Source organism: Poromitra crassiceps, assembly GCF_964638095.1.
Source record: "Poromitra crassiceps genome assembly, chromosome: 8".
NCBI classification, from domain to species: domain Eukaryota; kingdom Metazoa; phylum Chordata; class Actinopteri; order Beryciformes; family Melamphaidae; genus Poromitra; species Poromitra crassiceps.
Genome location: NC_139629.1, coordinates 41393570 through 41409602, shown reverse-complemented (window position 1 = coordinate 41409602; position 16033 = coordinate 41393570).

Here is a 16033-nt window from a genome sequence, read left to right as displayed (position 1 = left end):
ATGTTGTGGCTTCTTCTCCCTGCAACTCGGTTGTAGCAGTAGAACACGCGCTCATGGGCGGCACATGGTGGCTTGGAGGTGAAATGCAGCCTATTTCACACAATTCAAACGGTTGTTTTGGGAAAACTGAAAACATGTTTCTTATTTAGCCTATTTATCTAGTTAACATAAATAATAATAATTCTTCCATCGAAAAATGTGTTATTTGGAACACAAAAAAGGAAAAAATAAATAAAAATAAAAATGTTATATTTGTGGGGGTCCCACAGGTGTTCTGGACTATGGGGTCCCAGACTCTAGCTATGGGGTCCAAGACCCCATAGGTCCCCCCATAACTCGAACCCTGATCATGAGCCCGTATGACATTATACAGTCTAATGCTGTTCAGATTTGAGTGTAAATTTACATCTGTTTAACTGTATATATATATATATATATACACACACACACACACACACACACACATAAGCAGTGTATAATGTGCTGAGCTCATAGTTTGATCAAGTCAAGTCGTACTTTATTGTCCACAAGGGAAATTCACTTTGTTAAGGTCAGTACAGCGAAACAAGACAATATATAAAAAAGTGTTTAGGATCACAGCATACAAAATATCACACAAAAAAACAACAACATATGACTCTAAAAGTTCTAAAAGTTCTGTGCACCTGTATGCCTACCTAAAAAAGGGGGGGGGGGGGGAGGGTAGCACACAACAGGGCCAGGTTTTCCTGACGGAGGGGGGCGGGGGGGTTAGCGGGGGCTATGTTTGTTAAGGAGCCTAATAGCAGAGGGGTAAAGCAGGTGTAACTAATACAATTAATGATGCTTCCATTCTGTTTAGGTGTTCCAGTGAGTCTGATAAATATCAGACAACAAAAAACAGAGTTCGGACCAGACAATAATACTTAGTCTTTTATTGATTATAGTTGATTGGTAATCAAGAAATGTGTGAAAACAGAATGTGGTCAGCAGTGCAAACAGTACAGATAAAATGTAGCAGATAGACATTTTGTAATACAGTAATGGAGGCCAGCTAGTCACTGGTTAGACTGCCAAATACCAACAGGGCAGAAATAATGTGGGTATAGTTTTCATGAAGTTCTGTTTATGTTATTGGCTTAGTATTTTAACAGTCGGACCAGTGAGAAATGTTGGTAAGATCTGTACAGACTTACAACTGACATTGGATGGACATGGGGCCCCATCTTCGTACACGCAATATTTGCTTTTTGCACTTGCAAAATGCGTGTTATGCTATCGTCCCCACGTCTAATGCAATCATTTGCCTCGCGCAGGTGTCAAATTTGTGCGCCGGCCATGATAGCATCCAGTTTTGTGCCGGGGTGTGTCAACACAGAGAGCTGAGTGATGCTGCTCTTTCAAGTTCAAGTTCCACCAGGAGAAATATTGTTTATCAGCTTTTAATTTCTATTGATTTATTTACACAATCCGACAGGTTTAGTTCAACAATTCATTACAGAATTGTATTTTTTTCTGCCAGCATTCGTCATTTTCCCCCTTCTCATCAATGCCCGCAGCTCCAATTATTTTCGTCAAGCCAATGTCCCCGTGGCAAACCAGTCAACCAAAGAACAGGAATGGACCCATTTCACAGCAACCGTTTTGAGGAGGTAAAAGCAGGAGGTAAAGCAGGTGTAACTAATACAATTAATGATGCTTACATTCTGTTTAGGTGTTCCAGTGCCAGGGCCCTCGTTAATTCTAATGATTACACCTGTGTTACTTCCTGCTTTACCACCTCAAAAGGTTGCTGTGTAATGAGCCCATTGCATCAATTAAGCTGCAAATCATGGATGTTTTAACAGTGTTGTTGGTACATGGTGTTGAGATGTCCAAGTTACACATGGAGATTGCAGCATGCATTGCGCAAACTGTATTAAAGGGAATGGAATACGTCACTCTGGTTTGATTGATGCAACGCCCAGCCAGTATGGAGGACCAGGAGGGTCTTACGCTAATGAATAGAGTGTCCCCTTAATAATTATCCAATCGTACAATTAAAAAGAGTAATTTCAAAAATAATTCACAAATAATGTATTAATACATCATTAAAAAGTCGTATTTGGAAAAGGAACTTCAAAAACATCCATTAAACAGTGTATTTCAAAATGGAATTACGAATACATCATTTAAAACATCATTTAATACATCGTTTCCTTATTCCTATTCGAAATAACCATTTGGAATTGTATTTGAAGTCACTATATTAAATCCCCGATTCGAAATAACGATTGGAAATGCCATTTACCCATTGCATGACACTTTTGGCCTTAGCCTAGAAAAACTGTGTAAAACAATGCAAATTAGACGTGTACTTTAATTTTAAATTTGACATACCTTGTAGGCCCTGGAGAGTCTTAAGCTAATGAATAGAGTGTTCCTTTAATAATTATCTAATCGTACAATTAAAAAGAGTAATTTCAAAAAGAATTCACAAATCACGTATTAATACATCATTAAAAAGTCGTATTTGGAAAAGGAACTTCAAAAACATCCATTAAACAGTGTATTTCAAAATGGAATTACGAATACATCATTTAAAACATCATTTAAACAGTGTATTTCAAAATTGAATTACGAATACATCATTTAAAACATAATTTAATACATCATTTCCTTATTCCTATTCGAAATAACCATTTGGAATTGTATTTGAAGTCACTATTTCAAAACCAATTCAAAAAACCGATAGGAAAACCATTTTGTTTTAACATGACACTTTTTTGCTCTTTGTCCCCAGCCAAACAGTGTCAATCGTGAATCCATGGTCCTAATGCAAATGAGCCATGTAACAGGCTCTCTGATTGGCTAGAGAGGCAGTCCACTGAGCCAGGCTCTTTCGTGCCTCAAAGCTCTCTAGCCAATCAGAGAGCCTGTTACATGGCTCATTTGCATTAGCGGGCTCAATTCACGATTGACACTGTTTGGCTGGGGACAAAGAGCAAAACAGTGTCATGTTAAAACGAAATGGTTTTCCAAACGGTTTTTTGAATTAGTTTTGAAATAGTGACTTCAAATACAATTACAAATGTTTATTTCGAATAGGAATAAGGAAATGATGTATTAAATGATGTTTTAAATGATGTATTCGTAATTCCATTTTGAAATACACTGTTTAAATGATGTTTTAAATGATGTATTCGTAATTCCATTTTGAAATACGCTGTTTAATGGATGTTTTTGAAGTTCCTTTTCCAAATACGACTTTTTAATGATGTATTAATACGTGATTTGTGAATTCTTTTTGAAATTACTCTTTTTAATTGTACGATTAGATAATTATTAAAGGAACACTCTATTCATTAGCTTAAGACTCTCCAGGGCCTACAAGGTATGTAAAATTTAAAATTAAAGTACACGTCTAATTTGCATTGTTTTACACAGTTTTTCTAGGCTAAGGCCAAAAGTGTCATGCAATGGGTAAATGGCATATCCAATCGTTATTTCGAATCAGGGATTTAATATAGTGACTTCAAATACAATTCCAAATGGTTATTTCGAATAGGAATAAGGAAACAATGTATTAAATGATGTTTTAAATGATGTATTCGTAATTCCATTTTGAAATACACTGTTTAATGGATGTTTTTGAAGTTCCTTTTCCAAATACGACTTTTTAATGATGTATTAATACGTCATTTGTGAATCCTTTTTGAAATTACTCTTTTTAATTGTACGATTGGATAATTATTAAGGAGACACTCTATTCATTAGCGTAAGACTCTCCTGGTCCTCCATAAGCCAGCGCATGGCCACACCTGTTAATAATTCTTGCTTTAAGTATGCCCATTTACTGCTTTAGCACAGAGCGCACAGGCATTTTGCGGTGCATGGAGAATAGCAGAGCGCTAGACCAGGCCTCCAAATTGAGAAGATAGGGCCCATAGTCTGCATCAGTTTTGATGGATTATTTATTTCTGTTGATTTGGAAGGGAATCAAAATTGTCAATATGAGCTTCCAGCAATGATGTCATCGAAGACTGACAGCATGGTGCAAGTGACATCGTCATGGTGCAAGTGACATTGTGATGGCATTCATGCCATCATGATGATGGCCAGGGATGTTCTTGGCGCACACATAAGAATATTTCCTGGTACACTTCACATCATTCCAAAGGTTTTCTGTAGTCAGAGAGGTGAAAACAACACAACAAAACAAAATATTAAGCACTTTAGAGGCCTTCACCACAAGCATTCCAAGACTTTCTTCACTAGATTATAAAAACTAAAGACAAGCTAAAGATAATAAATAAGAAAGTAAGAATACAGGAAATTATAATCTTCAGTGCTTCACAATAAAGTAATGAAATCATTTTTTGTTACCTCTGAAGTTCATCGTCGCACAGTTTTCTCCTCCCAGGTTGTTTGGTTCTCCATCATGCCAGTTTGTGTAGTTATTCTTGGTGCCATCACTCCACTGCCACACTCCCTCCTGGATGAAGAAGTGTACACACATTACTGGCTTCTCTAATAAAGTTGTAGACATTAGTTTGAATCCAAATCCTAAATATTGCCATTTTAGCATTTTCTGAGGTTGAAATTTGGATCGTGACTTAATGACTAAGGAAAATGGGTCATTGGAATAGACCTTCTGCTGTAGGGTATGGATATAGACATTTATTCTTCCTTGGTGCTCACTCCCATAGCACAAATCTGTGTATCAGTAAATGTCTCACCTTATTCACATCCTGGCCTCCAATCCAGGTTACTTTGTAGGCGTCAGTCACTTTGTTAATCATCCCTCTGAGGAAGTTGTGCTCGTCTAAACTGTGGATTGAGGCCAGATTCCCACCTTGGGAAATGCAGTCGAGCTAATGGACGAGAAGCAAAGATATAAAGAGAGGAGTGAGTGGAGGAGACAGAAATGCAGAGAACAAGGAAGCGTTGGACAGAGGGGGACAAACAAATAGGACCCTATCTTCGCAAAAGCATTAATTAGAGCTTGCAGGGCTTTTAATGTGTGGCGCAATTTGGAGGCGTGACCAAGCGCTCTGCTATTCTCCCTGCACCACAAAATGCCTGTGCGCTCGCCGCAAAAGGATATAATGGGCGTGCTTATAACAAGAATTATGTAGGCCACACTGAGGGGTCTGATTGATGTAATGCCCAGACTCTGGGCGTTACATCAATCAAACAAATCAGATTCACGGTCTCAGTAGCCGTTCGCGGGTGTGGAGAACCTACATTTTCACATAAATCACCCAAATAATGTTATTTTTTTAAATGTGCACGGGAAGGGAATATCAAACAGGTATTGTCTATTTCTATTCATTTTAAGAATGGCATTTAACCGTTTCTGCAAAGGAATTTGCCGAAACTGTGTTTTTCAGTACAGTAATTGTTGCTTGCAGCTGCCTGAGAAGAGGGGAACTGACAAATGCTGGCAGAATTATTTTTTTTATACAATTCTCGAATGAATTGTTGAACCAAACATGTCGGATTTAGTGTCAATAAATTAGTAAAAACAAATAAAAAAGCATATAAGCATAAAAATAAAAAAATTAAATTTGCGCTGGTGGAATGAATTTCCACTTTTCCTGAATGATCGTGTTAGCAACACGCTGTATTAGAGCATTGGCAGAAACACAGCATGATAGCAATAACCATGATTATTCCATCAGGTACCTCTGCATCCACCCAAGTCTTTGCACTGTGAGTGTAGCTGAAACAGCGAGCACCAAGCTGGGTCCACCCAGAAGGACAGCAAGCTATCTCTTCTGCTCCAATGTGAGAAAGAAGATAAAAAAAGGATTATAGAGTCTTCGATAACAAATACTTGAGTCCACATAAAACGTGAAATATTAATTTGTAGTGTTGGTAAAGATTTTGTTAAAATTATTGTGAAAGAGTGAAAACTAGCTAGTTTCAAGTTCAAAACATGTTTGTGAAGCTGACCAATAAAACACCTTTAAGTAGGCTATCCAATCCAAGTAATTTATTTCAATTATACAAATTCCAGTAATTCCCAATGTGAGTTCACATGACTGGCTGGTTTACCAGGCTAGTAATTCCCAGCATCTTGGCTAAACTGTTGACATTACAAGAAAAATACATATTCATGATTTGAGTCAGAGGACATACTATGATCCACTTGCAGTTCTTTCTTGCCCCCCCCCCCCCATGATTTTTAGATCATGTAACTTGCGTTTAAATTATACAAATTATGAAAAGTTAGTTTCAGGCTCGCCACCCGTTTTGTCTGTGTAGCTGCCCAATATAACACCTTCAAAATCCTAGTAACTCAAATAGTATATTAACAAATTATATTAAGTGCCAGCATCTAGACTAGGTTTAACTATTGACATCATCAAAATGACTATTCATGATTCTAGTCAGAGGACATATCGCCATCTGCTGACCAGAAGAGGGAACTGAATAAGCAACAAAAATTAACTCTATAGACCCCTTATACAGCTTGTGGGACTACAGGGTGGAAACTAGCCCTTGGGCTACAACCTGGCATATTTACTGTACGGCTGTACTGTTTATCAATGTGTAAAGTCCCATTCTTTAAATAAATGAATCTGAATCTGAATCTGAATCTGAATCTTGTCAACATTGAGCTGCGCGCGCATCGTGTAGGCAGAAAGCCGTCAGCTTTGCATTGACAGACAGCGAAAACTGTGCGAAAGCCCCGCTGTCAGGACTGCTCTGTGCCCATCTGCAACACAGTTATATTTTAGTTTTAAAATGCAGTTCTCGGCTTACTACCACAGCTTATCGCATAGTGATAAGCAATGTTATGCATCGAAATTAACGTTGTTTAATGGGATATGTCTTACAGACCCACCCATACGCACTGGCGCTGTCAATTGGCCAAGCCTATGGCCAGCAATATCGTGCATTCCTTTATAACTGGGGATAGCGTAGATAATTATTCTGTAACTTGCAAAGATATATTGTTATGTTGATAATGCACACAACTCAATAATGACATTATGTAACGTTACTTGGTCCGTTAACTAACCGAGCGATGTTGAGCAGCCTACAGTTTCAGGCAGCTTACCTGATTATGAAGAGCACTACAAAGTCGGGCATTTTTAATGATGTCCTCGTTCCAATCAGTTCAACTCAATAATGACATTATTTAACGTTACTTGGTTGTTAACTAACCGAGCGATGTGGCTGCAGCCTACTACAGTTTACCTGATATGAAATGAGCGAGCACTGCAAAGTCGGGCATTTTTAACGATTTCCTCTTTCGGCTTGCAACCAAAGACACTTACGGTTAGCATTAAAAGCAGTATGAGTTGACGGGATTCAGTAAAACTTTAGTCCTTGCTTTGTAGATAGTGTAACAGACTGTCCAGTGTTGTGTTGTGTTCTATTGCGTGTGTGCGAGGCTGTGTATGTTCCCTCGAGTTGCGTAGAACAGGATATGTGGGGAGAATTAGGTGAATTATAACGTTACAGCCTGGCTCTATCGTTTATTATTTTATTAACTAAGTGTGAATAGGCGGACCCGAATACTCTCCTACAATAGCTTTCCGATTCTGGCATCCCACTGTACAACACGAAGACATATCTAGCTCGAATAGTTTTCGGGCGACTGGAAAACTACTTGACAGGGCTGCGCGGAGTCTGTCTTTCTGCCTCCGTCTTGCGCATCTGACGCTGTTTGTTGTCATTGTGACGTAGGCGTATAATTGGTCTATGGTCATTGTTACAAAAACATCTTCAGACAAACCAACACCTATAGAAGCTGTCCACCATTTTAGTCTGGAGTCACAAACTGCCAAGTACTGTACTTTGTGTATTTCCTCTGTCACATATGGACGTTATGAGTTATTGTTTGTTACAATTGTTTGTTTAATTCCCCATGGCCCCACAAGAGGGGTTACAAACTAACACAAAATACATAATGTAAAAATGTTCTGTTGCATTTGAGAAGGCCATCAAGCTAATGACAGAACATGAGACAAACAAATAAATACAACTAAAACAATTCAAGAGCAAATAGAAGTACAAACCCTGGTGGCGCGCCTCCTGTGAACACACAAAGAATCCATTGTCAGTAATGAAATCTAGTTTGACTTTGGTTTTCTTGGATTATTTTAACTCAGTCTTATTAATGCAGTACATATAGTAATGAAACAAACAATAGTTTATACTGTATGGATGTAGCCAGTAGGGATGAGCGAGTAGGCACCATTGTAGAAGTTAACTCATTGTGCATCTACCTGTGTCTCAACATGGAGTGTAAATACTGTGCCACAAAATAGAGAAATATTATAATGAACATGAAATGGTATTTATTTTGCTTTTAATTTAATTTAATATAAAAAATATTACATATCGTCAAAGCCTTTATGGGACCAATTTTAAATAAAGATATAAACTGTTAAAAATCACAATATTTCTGTAGATTTCACTTACAGTGTATCCAATAACCAATGCACTGGTCAAACAGAGGAGCATAGCAAAATGAAAAACTGATGCCATCTGTGGAAAGATATTTTCAAAATGGTAAATACATTGTATGGTCTAGCTTACAATGAATGTATGTAAACTTGAATGAGTTAAAGGGGAATTTGACTTTTAGGAATTCAACTTTTAGTTGTTAGTAGTTAAGACATTTTCCTACAATAAAAAGATCCAAGCTTTTGTAAAGATATTCATGCGTGGTTTCTTTTTTCAATGTACTCGCTCGAACGTCTGTGTTCTTCCGTGTTCTTGTCAGTCTTATGAATCATCAGACCCTGAATACTTGCATTTTCTAGGCCCAAACTTGAAGGTAAAGTAAAGAATGGATGGTTTGAAAATGGTGAGGTGGATTCAGGGGGCCTATACTAACCTTTGACTATGGGTATGAAATCTCAGTGTATCGGATCGGTAAGTGAAAGATCTATCAGTCATTTCTGAGTGCATGTATTAAAACAGATTTTCTCTTCATATTTCTAAATTTTGAATAACAAAAATGCACTCAATGCACACAAGAAGACCTGAAAATACCATGTCCTTTATAGAGAAATCCCAATGCAATTTGGTGATATCTAAGGATGAATCAAAAAGAAAAATACGTAGCCTACTTGTATGGAATGGCATAAAAGTAGATTTTGGTTGAATTTGAAGTGAACACTGACTATAGGCTAAAAATCAATAATAGATCAAGAATCTTTACTGTAGCAATGCATACAAATAATTGACGATTATGATGCCAGGTGACAAGTATCCCTTTAAAAAAGATTGTAGGCTACCTTTGTTCTGATGACTGTTGATTCCATGAGGTTGGATTTGCAGCAACAGGTAGCAGGTTGTCTTGAAAAGGAAACAAGTCTTTATACCTTCTCTGGGTGCTTTGCCTAACTAGAAGTGCACACTCTTATTTCTTAAGTTAAAGCACACACAAAACCATAAGTTAGTTTAAATCACCCTTGAGTCGCAGGTCCAAACATTGTTTAATTGTTTGTTCTGTTCTTTCTTACCAATTGTTTGTTCCTTTGTTCAGATGCACGTCACCATGCGGTACTCAGTTTGGGGAGGGGCCCACATGCAGCACTTCCTCCATTTTTATGGTGTTGGTGATGTCATGACATCACCGGGCCAAACCAAGTGCAAGGTTTTCTTTCCTGACATCACCGGGCCAAACCAAGTGCAAGGTTTTCTTTCCTGGAGAAATGTTTCTTTTCGTTCATTGGATGCTGGTTTAACTGTAGGATTATTGCCTTTGTAGACCATTTAGCTGTGTGAATGAGCTCACAAATGAGTCCTAGCATGTTACGTGATGCCTTTGTATTAAGTTTCATTTTCATTTTCTTTCACTTGTCAATTGATTTTTACAGCAAAGGATTAAAATGCTGTATATTTACTTTTTTTCTCCCAGATTGCATTGCGGCTTACATCATGAGCCTGTATGACATTATACAGCCTAATGCTGCTCAGATTTGAGTGTACATTTACATGTGTGTTTAACAGTGTGTGTATATATACACTGTGTGTATCTCGCTCAATTTTCAATTCAATTCAATTCAATTCAATTCAAAAGGCTTTATTGGCAAGTAATAAGTTTACATTGCCAAAGCAAGTGTGCAACAAAACAAAAGTAACACAATTATAACCGATAAACTATAATAGTAACAATAATAACAATAATATAAACTATAATGTTAGCCTGTTATAATACAGAGATATGTAAACATTTCGGTCTTGCAAACAAAATAGGATAAAAGGAGTTGAAGATATCTGTACAGTATGTGTCTATGTACAAGATGTGCAGAGGGCGGACCCTAAGCTTTAGAGTGGTTGTGTCCCATTTATCCTTTTCCTGTCACAACAGCTCACAAACCTTGCTGCTGTGTTAGCGCCCTGTTGTAATTCGCCCAGCAGATATGGAAGTTTTTTGTTATCACTCGTGTTCTCAAAGTCCTTATGAGTGTTTGTTATGTTGTGTATCTCTCTCTCTCTCTCTCTCTCTCTCTCTCTCTCTCTCTCTCTCTCTCTCTATATATATATATATATATACACAGTATATTGCTGCAAATCCAACCTCATGGAATCAACAGTCATCAGAACAAAGGTAGCCTACAATCTTTTTTAAAGGGATACTTGTCACCTGGCATCATAATGTCAACTATTTGTATGCATTGCTACAGTAAAGATTCTTGATCTATTATTGATGTTTAGCCTATAGTCAGTGTTCACTTCAACTTTTAAAAAAAAATGTACTTTTATGCCATTCCATACAAATACGTTACATTTTTTTTTTTTGGATTCATCCTTAGATATCACCAAATTGCATTGGGATTACTCTATAAAGGACATTGTATTTTCAGGACTGATGACTGATATATCTTTCACTTAGCGATCCGATACACTGTGATTTCATACTGTGACAGAGTCTGGCTCTCAAAATAGAATTAAGCTCGTGTCTAGTCCATCCAAACCTGCCACAATAACACAGAACGTCGGTAACACTTTACAATAACGTACACAAATACTATAGTAGTTACTAGTAAACTAACCATTAACTAATAGCCAGTTAATGAGTAGCTAATGAAAAATTTGGCATTAGTCAATCACTAGTTAATCATAGTTAATGAGTAGGTAGTCATTAGTTAATGATTAGTATCTAATTTCCTGAGTAGAGAAGTTAATCATTACCTAATGATTACTAAATGTCAGCTCGTGAATAGAGTAGTTAATCATTACTTAATGATTCCACAATGTCAGTGCGTGAATGTATTAGTTAATCTTTTTGTGTACCCTATTGTAAAGTGGTGCATCATACTCAGTAGTTTATGAATACTGAATCATTACCTGTCCATTAGTTACTCTTTTCGCACCCTAATATAAAGTGAAAGATATCCTTATCAAATAAACACTTGCTCCAGGTGAGATTCGAACCTGAGCCCCAAGATTGTTAAATTGTAAGTCTGGTTCTCTACCATCTGAGCTAACCAGCCTGTTATTTGGTAGAGCCATACTATAGGTCTGTAGCGTCAGAGACTAAGTATTATGTCCTATCCACATACTACTTTCTGTTCAAGTACTTTTTTAGTTTTTAAGATATATTCCACCCAAATACGGTACTACCTTCTCTCCAAATACTTATAGTTTTAAAGGTATATTCCATCCAAATACTACTTCATGTCCAAGTACTTAGGTATGTTTCAGCCAAATACTACTATGTCTAAGTACTTGTAAGTACTTGGACAAAAAGTAGTATTTGGGTGGAATATACCTTTAAACTATAATACTTGGTCTCAGGCTCTACATTCGATAGTATGGCTCTAACAAGCAACAGGCTGGTTAGCTCAGATGGTAGAGAACCAGACTTACAATTTAACAATCTTGGGGTTCAGGGTTCAAATCTCACCTGGAGCGAGTGTTTATTTGATAAGGATATCTTTCACTTTATATTAGGGTGCGAAAAGAGTAACTAATGGACAGGTAATGATTCAGTATTCATAAACTACTGAGTATGATGCACCACTTTACAATAGGGTACACAAAAAGTTTAACTAATGATTAACTAATGATTAACTAATACATTCACGCACTGACATTGTGGAATCATTAAGTAATGATTAACTACTATATTCACGAGCTGACATTTAGTAATCATTAGGTAATGATTAACTTCTCTACTCAGGAAATTAGATACTAATCATTAACTAATGACTACCTACTCATTAACTATGATTAACTAGTGATTGACTAATGCCAAATGTTTCATTAGCTACTCATTAACTGGCTATTAGTTAATGGTTAGTTTACTAGTAACTACTATAGTATTTGTGTACGTTATTGTAAAGTGTTACCCAGAACGTCTTTGCACAGAAATATCAAACAAGAAGTCACCAATATGGTCGAGAGCAGCTTATCTTCTAGCAGGTCGGGGCGTTGACACCTAGACAGCCCGACTTGTATTGCCAGCCCAGTCGGTAGTGTGGAGGCCAGATTCAGGCAGCCTCTGCTCATAAGACGCTTAGAAAATAAAAGTCTCACACACACACACACACACACTAACACGTGAAAACAGAGGGAAAACTACGAGGGAACAGGGGCTCCAGAGAATCCATGGCTCGGCTTCAATCAATGGCAGAGAGGAGCTGCGCACCTGAAATGCCATGGCTATAAACTCTAAGCCACTCCCACTTCATGTTTGACTCTCTGGGCAAAGACGTAAATGACAATATCATAAATAAACAAGGGGGTCCCTGACAATCACATGTCAATCATATATCACCCTGTAACACATACCCATAGTCAAAGGTTAGTAGTATGCCCCCTGAATCCACCTCACCCTTTTCAATCCATCCATTCTCTACTTTTCCTTGTTTGGGCCTAGAAAATGCAAGTATTCAAGGTCTGATGATTCATGATAAGACTGACAAGAACACGGAGAACACAGAAGTTAGAGAGAGTACATTGAAAAAAGAAACCACGCATGAATATCTTTACAGAACAGAAGCTTGGATGTTTTAATTTTAGGAAAATGTCTTACACAATGACCAACTAAGTTGAATTCCTAAAAGTCAAATTCCCCTTTAACTCATTCAAGTTTACATACATTCATTGTAAGCTAGACCATACAATGTATTTACCATTTTGAAAATATCTTTCCAGAGATGGCATCAGTTTTTCGTTTTGCTATGCTCCTCTGTTTGACCAGCAGATTGGTTATTGGATATACTGTAAGTGAAATCTACAGAAATACTGTGTTTTTTAACAGTTTATATCCAGTTTAACAGTTTATGTTGCACAAAGGTAAATACTAAGTAAGTTGTGCCAATGTGCACAGTCCTTGGTGTTATTTTTATTAAAAGTTCCATCTCAGTGTTGAATTCTCACATACTTTGTCTTCCCACTGAGGACGTGTTTGTGCACAAATAGTAGGTCTTGTGTCTTTTGAGGACGATTACTACATATAGATATCCGACAGAATGAGGGGTGCTGTGGGTCTGTTGTTGCTGCAGTGTGCTCTGTATGGTTTAAAAATGTATTTGAAATTCTATTTAATGGATATAGCCCCTTGGTTCATGGCCTCTGGAGGAGACTCGGGACACGGCCAATCTGACAAATTCACCTGGCCAAGTTTTGGCTCAGATGGACCAGCTCAAAGTCATACTGGACAACATCATGAGAAGAGTAGAGCGACTGGAGAAGAACTTAATGTACCGTACCATCACTGTGAGAAAAGTACAGCAGATGATGAACATAAAAGTGATAGACATAAATGATTGACATTTCGACAGCAGTGTCTTCTTCAGAGAAGAAGTCTCTGAAGAAGAAACGTCAGTGACTTGTTGATCTGCACCAATTAAAGACTTAAAGACGACCACCCGTGTGCTCCAGTGCTCTCCTGTTTGATGCTGCATGTGTTCCTGACCTGTGAGCACCGGTCCTCAACTTCTGAACTGGTTTAGCGCGTGAACTCTCTCAAGTTTATGATTTTTGGTCCATATTGCCCAGCCCTATTCCAGACACATGATGAGGGGTGGAACTCCCCTCAGGCCTGCCCCAAGCAGAGGAGGAGGGACGCATACAAGACATGAAGACTATTCAGCAGCTTAAGGGGCTATTTGAGCTACCTCCAGGATGCTGGATATAGCTAGCACTATGGCTACTGTACTTTCCCCTTTGTGTCTCCTTAGTTACAGTGGCCTCAGTCTTTACTGTTTACATCATCCTCATACACACAATCCCTTACAGAAAAAACACATGAGGTTCACATGTTTTACCCCATGTGTCCACATGTGGTGAACATGTGGACATGTTAAATTTCACATGTGAAAACATGTGAAACACATGTCTGAAACGCATGGGAAGCGTGTGGTTTTGGAACATTTTCACATGTGGAAAAACATGTTATAACATGTGATAACATGTTTTGCCACATGTTGTATAGCAACATGTTTTCCACATGTGGAGAACAACATTTACATGGGTTTCACATGTAATCACATGGGAATTTACATGGGTTTCACACATTTCACATGTGAAAATGTTCCAAAACCACACGCTTCCCATGGACAAAGCACATGTTCCACATGTGTTCCACATGTGATCGCATGTGATCACATGTGATGTGATTTTGCACGTATGAAGTTCATGTGTTTTTTTCTGTAAGGGATGTGTCACACAGCTTCAATCAATCATATTACTGTTTACTTTTAAAAACTAATTTCGGTAACACTTTACAATACTGGTGCAAACATGTGCATGAATGCATGGTTAACTCATGATGAATTAAGCCATTTATGGCTCATTTCCACCACATTTTACTGCCCTGCACAGCTCGTCACCACTCAGCTCTAATCGTTTCGGCTCGATGGACGTTTTGCTTCCATCGCGGATCATCTGCCCCCACCCACCCCCGCCCCTGCATATCTGTCCTTCGCTTATAGCCAAAGTAGGCTATAACATAACGTTACAATTAAATCCATCCACAGAACTTTTAAACTGTTTATGAAATACTGGTGCCTCTAAATGACCTACAGTGTACATGGGCGAATGTGACAATCGGCCAGGAGAATGGATATCACTTTGTAGTTAGTCAAACTCAGGCATGCGCTGCGCGCGGACGGAAGAGAGAGTGAAGCCTGCCCTGTACCCCGCGGCCTCTCACCAGGCAAGACCGCGGCTTCACCAAACACCCGCTGCGGCCTAGCGGAGCGCTGCAGCTCAACTAACTACAGGAGCTTGCTGAGCAGCTGACTTTTTTCACTCTGAAAACAATTGAAACCACCGCCACGACTTTATTTCACCAGAGGCGAAGGCAGCAACACAAAATACTGATGGAAATAACATAACAGAAGAGAAGGTAAGCCCACTAAACTGGTATGCAGCGCATTGACAGTCAGTAGATAGAGTAAACACGATTCTGCCTGGCCAATCAGTCGTCTACAATGTTTTCACGTCACCGTATGAACCCGGGTTCACAGAATAGAACCTCGATGAAGCAGGTACGAAAAGTAGCACGACTCGACCCCAATACAACCCGGGCTGGGACAGTTTAAACCGGTGGGATGAGACAATTTATCGAGTCGAGCGGAGCGGGATCGCGCTACTACCTGCGGTGGAAATGAGCCATTATTGATGCTTACCGCATCATCAACTAATGAAAGGTATGTTTGATGAACACACTGAGTCATATAGGGGAGAGTGGGGTGAGTTGTGCCACTTTTTACTTGAGGTGTCTTTAAAGTGAGGGCATGACAGTAATGCCTCCAACTACAATATGTAAATATATTTCAGGATGTTGTGCACCACTGGGAACACTCCCTTTGGATCTTAAATAAACTGTTAAAAAAATATGGCTATTCTTAAAAAAGTGGTCTCTTGGCACAACTTGCCCCCGGTGCGGGGTAAGTTGTGCCTTTGGAGAGAATACGTTGGGGTAAATTGTGCCATTGATTACTGAAGTAAAACAGAACATTTTCATCTCATATACTGTAATGCTATATCAAAGCAAGACAAAATAAAGATAACACTAAAGTCCAGTGTACTATAACAGGGTTAAACAAGGCTAAACGGTAGCAGCAGTTGACCTACATATTTAACATTTTCA